Below are 8,155 nucleotides of genomic sequence, written 5' to 3' on the forward strand. Positions count from 1 at the left end.
CTTTGCTTACCCCTTCCCTTCATTCTTCCTTCCCATCTCCTCTCACCTTCCTAGCTCTATCCCTGGTCAAATGCTCTTCTCTTGATCTCACGTGTTACTGTTGTAATGAGTGCTTACCCTCCTGACATTACTGTTTACCTTATAGGTCTGTCTATTGTTTGGCTGCCAGCTGAATCACAGGAAGTTAAGTTCAGTTCCTAGCCTGAAGGATGTCTACGGGCCATAGTCTTGGGGTTCCATCCAGCTTCATCAGACCAGTAAATGTGGTGTTTTCATGATTTGGAATTTTGTGCCACACTTTCCCCCACTCTCTTACTGTGATCTCTTTCAAAGTGGTCAGCACTGGTAGCCAGGCACCATTTAGTTCTTCTGGTCTCAGAGTTGTGGAGGCTGGGCTTGATGTGCTCCAGTAGGCCTTTGAATTAATTGTTACCTGCAACTTTGATTTTCTTCACTCTTCTTTGCTGTGGATGGGAAAAGACCAATAGCTGCACCTTAGATGACATCTCATAAGCTTTTAAGACCCCAGTCACTGCTCGCCAAAGTAGGATCCAGAACATTGTCTTGTGGACTGTGTTATGTCAATTGACCTTAGTGTCCACTGAGACTATTTTCTTGAGCCTTCATCCCCAGTGACACATTCCCTTAAGGTGATGGTTATGATTAGGACATTTTTCTTAACTTTGTCTGCTGTATGCTCTACTACAAAGAAACTTGAATTTTGACACTAAATGTATGAACCTTGCCCTCTTAACCACTGTGCTCATCTGTAAACTCTCATTTATCTGATTTCTAGGACTGTATGATAATAATTTCCCTGCATCCATCCTACCACCCTCATATCTAGTCTCAACATGATAACATGAGTGGTCTTTTAAACATGATGCTATGATCTTATAAGACCTCTCTCTTCCTGTTGTCCCTTTGCAGTTAAGATTAAACATGCTGCTTGAGTCATCTGTAACCTTGCTTTTTGTCCTCCAGGCTCACTGATCTTCCTTTGGATTTCTTCAAGTCCCACGTTTCTCCCAGTTCATGGCCCTGTCTGTGCCCACCCACTTGTCTGAAACATTCTCAGTCACAACTGTCCACCTGGTCACCAACCCTCACATCTCTGTTCAAGTGTCACTTGAAATTTCAAACTAAATTAGAGTCTCTCACAGGACCCCGTTCCTTTGTTTTCCAAAGTCCTTATTTTACTTTGTAATTATGTACTCAATACTGTGATACTTTAATTAAAATCTCTTCACCCCTCTTAAATATAAGTCTTATTGTCACCATTACATCTCTAGAATGTAGGATAGAGTCTGGCACATAGTAAAATTTCCATACAAATTTGGTGAATGAAGCATATATCATTTACACTTTGGTTAATTAAAATATATCTACATTGGAAAAAGGCCAGCTTTAGTTTCATTTTTTTTTATAACTTTCTTGAAATAATCATGTTGACGTTATGATGAGTAATTGTAGACATTAAAAAAAGTGTAAATTTTTTTATCAATAAATATAGGAGAATCTTCTCCTTTTTGTTTTCAACAATAAGGCAAGAGGAATTTGCTTAAACACGCTTTTGACTTGAAAGAGATATTGATAATTTAAGTGACAAATCTTTGAGGAAAAAATTAGTGGTTCTAAGATAAGGTTTATATTGGAAATATTTTTAACTCAGTTGAAGATACTAATTTAGCTGTCATTAATTCTTAGAAAGATCATAGTATTATTTTGAATCAATAGCACTTTAATTAACATCATAATATTCTAAACAGCATCATCATTCCCAAAACATTGGAATCTCCCCAGTGGAAGGCTTTTCCTCATGATAAAATGTTCATCCAGCTTTGCCCATCACCTAAAATTCAGTTTGATCATTCAGCATGCCTCTTGTCCAACATTATGTCTCAATTATTCTGTTCCAACTTAAAATTGATAGGAGAGGAGGGATGCAGTTCTATATAGAGTTCTGTAACAGAGTTTTTTTTTTTTTTTTAACATCTTATTCCAGCACAATCTCTTTTTAAAGATTTTTAATTTTCTTCCAGACCAATTTTTAATAAACTAGCAACCCACAGATGAGAAATAAAAACTCATATAAGAGGTGATTAAAATATAATGGTACATTATTCATTTTCACAAGTATCCTGAATTCCCATGACAAATTAACAAACTTTACAGCTTTTAAATGGGGAAATGGATAAGCAGTAAGGAAAAAAAAAATTCATTTATGTTAAAAATTATACATATGCATTATACCCATAAGAAAGACAATTACTACAGCTTTACTCATTGGTCAGTGGGCATTTTTTTGATGTGTAATTAGGTTCTGTGGAAAACCTGGTTCATTAACTAAATGCCATCTAATGAAGCTAATTTAAGGATTAGGAATTTGCTGAGGCCTTTGTTTCCAGGCAGCATGACTGGGACCTTTGTCTTTAAAAGTGCTGGGATATAGGTCTTCAAAGGAAGGCCTATGTTAGACTGGGTTCTCTAGTGAAGCAAAACCAGTAAAGCATATATATATATATAGAGAGAGAGAGAGAGAGAAATTTATCTTGGAATATGGCTCACATACTTATAGAAGCTGGCATGTCCCAAGTTCTTGGATCAAACATCAAGTGGAGGCTTTTCCCGATTCATGCAGCTGCAGGAGCTGACAAACTCAAAATTGCCAGGCAATATACCATCTGTTGACTCCAATGAATGACATATCCAAGATCACCAGGCCGAATGGTGGATTGTTTGCTCATGGACAGTTGTAGGCAGCACAACAGGATTCCAATCCATAGAAGAGTATATCATTTTCCTAGGATGTCCATATTTGAGGAAAAAATTAGTGGTTCTAAGATAAGGTTTATATTGGAAATATTTTTAACTAAGTTGCAGATACTAATTTAGCTGTCATTAATTTTTAGAAAGATCATAGTATTATTTTGAATCAATAGCACCTTAATTAACATCATAATATTCTGAACAGTATCATTATTCCCAAAACATTGGAATCTCCCCAGTGGAAGGCTTTTCCTCATGATAAAATGTTCATTCAGCTTTGCCCATCACCTAAAATTCAGTTTGATCATTCAGCCTGCCTCTTGTTCAACATTATATCTCAATTGCTACCAATTCCGGCACAGGCCACACCCCTAGGGAAACTCCCTTTCAAAGGATTGGCTCCTCAAAACATATACATCCAACCTCATCATGGGAATAACCACATCACAACTGCTTAAACCACTCAGAATTGTGGTCCGGCCAAGTTGACACACAACCCCAACTATCACAAGGCCTGATGCAAAGATGGAAGGAATGTGAATTTCACTCAATCGCAGTGTTTAGAGTTCTGTTACCTTCTGTTCTGGTTACCTAGTGTCACTCTGACAGGAATATACCACAAATGGAATGGCCTTATCAAACAGGAGTTTTGTAACTGTAACTGCTCGTACAGTTCAGGAGACTAGAAGTTCAAGTTCAAAGTGCCAGGCTCTAGGGGCTGGGTTAAAGCCCCTTGACCTTGGGCTTCAGCTCTGCCTCTTGCTCCTGGCCCACTGAAGCTAGAGGCATCTCTTCACTCAGGCAGCTGCTGGCTGCTGAGGCTGACAAGCCCAAGGTTGACAAATAAAATGGCACAGTCCCAATGTTACCAAACCAAAAGGCAGGCCATTGATTCAAGTCCATTGTAAGTCCCAAGGTTGGAAGAGCATGGCAGGCTGCTGAACAATGGCATGGCTACATACAGGGTCCAAGCGTGCCTTGGGCTAGAGACTATCCCCAAGGCTTCTCTTTATATACAGGAAGCAGACCACATCCCAAAGGCAGCTACTCAGCTGCTTGTGGAAGATCCCGCCATGGAGCTGATTGCCAGTCTCATCATGGGGAATAACTACCACTAGCTGCCAAGCAACTCAACCAGGCCCAGCCAAGTTGACACAGAAACATAACTACCACACCTTATGAATTTTCTTTTTTTAATTATGACATAAACATATGTGCTATGCACAGTAAAGAGCAAAAATACATAAATGTCATAAATAAAGCTCAATAAAATTTTACATATGTAGCATAGTGCCTAAAGCGCTTGACTACTAACCAGAAGGCTGGCGGTCCAAACCCACCAACCACTCCTAGGAAGAAAGATGGGGCCATCTACTTCCCTAGTGATACTGCCTCAGAAACCCAAGGAGAGATCACTATGAGTCGGTTCCAACTCGATGGCATATAACAACAACAATACATCTATGTGTTTCGTTCTGTTTTACATAGGATTGATATGAATTGGAGACTAAGAGTTGGCACCTAAGAACAACAATAATGTGTCTGCTGCCCAGAAGAAGGTATGGGACATTTTTCATGCCCTAGAAGGCTCCCTGTTCTACTTTCCAATTGATATGCCCCTACTATGCCCCATAACCTCTACTCTGCCCCCTTTCATAAAGGAATCATATTATACATCTTTTGTGACTAGCTTCTTTCATAAATATAATATTATGAAAGGCATCCATGTTGTTACATGTATCAGTTTTTAAGGATTTTTTATTGCTATTTAATATTCCATTGTATGTAAATGCTATATGTCCCTTTTCTTTTTTATTGACATTTGGATTATTTTCTGGTTTTGGTTTTTAATGAATAAATTTATTATGAACATTATTGTACATGTCCTTTGGTGTTCATAAACATTCATTTCTCTTGAGTTTATAACTAGGAGTAGAGAGAATTTCTGTGCCAAAGGGTAAATGAATATTTAGCTATATTTGCCAGTATACTGGCAAGCAGTCTTCCTACTTAATTATAGCATTTTACATTTTCAAACACAATGCATGAGAGTTCCAGTTTCTTCAATAGTTGTTAACATTTGGCATTTACAGCTTTTTTTAATTTCAGCCATTTGGGAGTAGAATATTTGGTAAGTTTTGGCTTTGGATTTTCACATTGTTTTTGATTTTCACCATCTTTCTCAGATTTAGCATTTCTTGTTCTGCTATCTTCATCTTTGGTCCTATACATCTTCCATGAGGTCACTTTTGCTATTGTGTCCAATATATGTTTGTTTGAAACTCCATTTTACCTTCACCACTATCCTGGTTTTATATGTATGATCCTCTTTCTGGGCTCGGAAAGTTTATAGTCAATTTTTTTATACTATCAAAATTAGCTAGGACAACTAAGATACATGTTGTTGTTGTTGTTGTTAGGTGCCATCAAGTTGGCTCTTACTCTTAGCGACCCTAGGTACAACAGAACGAAACACTGCCTGGTCATGCGCAAATCTCACAATACTTGAGCCCATTGTTGCAGTTATTGTGTCAATCCATCTCATGGAGGATTTTTCCCTTTTTTCTGCACCCCCCCACTTTACCAAGCAAGATATCTTTCTCCAGGGAATGGTCCCTTCTGACCACATGACCAAAGTAGATGAGACTCAGTCTGGCCATTCTCACTTCCAAAGAGCATTCTAGCTGCACTTCCTCCAGGTCAGATTTGTTCATTCTTCTGTCAGTCCATGGTACTTTCAGTATGCTTCTCCAACATCACAACTCAAAAGCATCAACTCTTCTTCAGTCTTCCTTATTCGTTGTCCAGCTTTCACATGCATATGAAACAATTGAAAATATATGGCTTGGGTTAGGCATACCTTAGTCTTCAAAGTGATATCTTTGCTCTTCAACACTTTTTTAAAGAGGTCATTTGCAGCAGATTTGCCCAGTGCAGTATGACATCTGATTTCTTGACTGCTGCTCCCATGGGTGTTTAATGTGGATCCAAGTAAAATTAAACTGCTGACAACTTCAATCTTTTCCCTATTTATTGTAACACTGTTTACTGGTTCAGTTGCCAGGATTTTTGTTTTCTTTATGTTGAGATGTAATCCATACTGTAGACTGTAGTCTTTAATGTTCATCAGTAAGTGCTGCAAGTCATCCTCACATTTAACAAGCAAGGTTGTATCATCTGCATATTGCAGGTTGTTAATGAGTCTTCCTCTAATCCTAATGCCACATTCTACTTCACATAGTCCAGCTTCTCGGATTATTTGCTCATAATACAAATTTAATAAGTATGGTGAAAGGATACAACCCTGGTACACACCCCTCCTTATTTTAAACCATGAAGTATCCCCTTGTTATGTTAGAATGACATAGATCAGCCTCCTTATCTAAGTACAGGTTACTCATGAGCACAATCATGTGTTCTGGAATTCCCATTCTTCTCAATGTCATCCACAATTTCTTATGATCTACACAATCAAATGCCCAAGTACCTTGGACTGCTAAAAGAACTAACGAATCTGTCCTGGAGAAAGTGCAGCTGGAATGCTCCTTGGAAGTAAGAATGGCCAGACTTCATCTCCCTTACTTTGGTCATGTTATCAGAAGGGACCATTTCCTGGAGAAAGATTTCATGCTTGGTATGGTGGAGGGTTGACAAAAGAGGGGAATACCCTCAATAAACTGGATTGACACAGTGCCTGCCGCTATGGGCTCAAGTGTAGCAAGGATCATGGAGCTGAAGAGAGACAGGGTGGTGTTTCGTTCTGCTGTACATAGGGTCACTATGAGTTGGAGATGACCCAATGGCACCTAACAACAACAACAACATAAATCTTTCCTTGACTTTTTACAATAGTGAACTAATACAATGTTTGTCCTTCTGTGATTGACTTATTTCACTCAGCATATTGTCCTCCAAATTCATCCACCCCTGGCCTTGTTTTGGTTGAGGATGCTGAACTTCTCCATCACCTCTTTCCATAGATATAATGGATCTGATTCCTTTGTATTCCATCTGGCAAGGTCTAGATCTATAGCCACCATTTATATTGTTGAAAAAAGGTATTTGCATAATTTATTGGTCTTACAAAATTCTATCATGTGAACTCTTGCATCATTTCTATCACCAAGGCCATTCTTTCCAACTACTGGTGATTCTTTTCTGTTTCCAACTTTCACATTCCAATCACCAGTAATAATTAATACCTCTTGACTGGATGTTTGGTCAAGTCAATTTCAGTCTGCAGAATTTGGTAAAAAATTCAATTATCTTATCTTTGGCTTTAGGAGCTCTGGTGGTGTAGTGCCTAAGGCTTTTGACTGCCAACCAGAAAGCTGGCAGTTCAAACCCACTGGCCACTCCTTGGAAGGAAGGTTGGGCAATCTACTTCTGTAGTGATACCATCTTGGAAACCCAAGGAGGGGTCGTATGAGTTGGCTCCGACTCAATGGCAGTAAGTTTTTAGTTTTGGTTGGCTTTAGTGGTTGGTGCATAAATTTGAATAATAGTAGTATTAACTGGTCTTTGTTATAAGCATATGGATATTATCCTATCACTGACAGCATTATACTCCAGGATAGATCTTTAAACATTGTTTGTGATGATGAATGTGACACCATTCCTTTTCAATTTGTCATTTGTTATTCCCAGTATAGTAGATCATATGATTGTCTGATTCAAAATGGCCCAAATCAGTTCATTTCAGCTCACTAACTCCTGGTAGCACAGTGCCTAAGGCATTTAACTGCTAACCAAAAGGCTGGCAGTTCAAACCCACCAGCCATTCCTCAGAAGGATGGTTGGGCAATCTACTTCTGAAGAGATACTGCCTTGGAAACCTAAGGAAGGGTTGCTATGAGTCAGGTCCAACTAGATGGCACATAACAATAACAAAACCCTACGATATCAATCTTTTTGAGTTCCATTTCATTTTTGACAGCTTCCAATTTTCCTACATTCATATTTCATACATTCCACATTCTGATTATTATTGGATATTTGAAGCTGTTTCTTCCCATTTTGAGTCATGTCCCATCAGCAACTGGAAATACTGAAAGCTTTACTCCATCCATATCATTAAGACTGACCCTACTTTGAGGCGGCAGCTCCTAACTAATTATATTTTGAGTGTCTTCCAATCTGAGGGACTCATCTTCCAGCACTATATCAATGTTTCAGGGCTATTCATAGTTCTCCAGTAATATATCTGTGGTAGTTAAATGTGTATGTCAACTTTGCTGGGCCTGGTTGAGTGGCTCGGCAGGTGGTGGTAGTTTTTCCCCAGGATGAGAATGGCAATCAACTCCATGGTGGGATCTACCACAAGCAGCTGAGTAGCTGCCTTTGGGATGTGGTCTGCTTCCTGTATATAAGGAGAAGCCTTGGGGAT

Source organism: Orycteropus afer, unplaced genomic scaffold, assembly GCF_000298275.1.
Source record: "Orycteropus afer afer isolate SDZICR_OR568_19922 unplaced genomic scaffold, OryAfe1.0 scaffold00161, whole genome shotgun sequence".
Classification (NCBI taxonomy): domain Eukaryota; kingdom Metazoa; phylum Chordata; class Mammalia; order Tubulidentata; family Orycteropodidae; genus Orycteropus; species Orycteropus afer.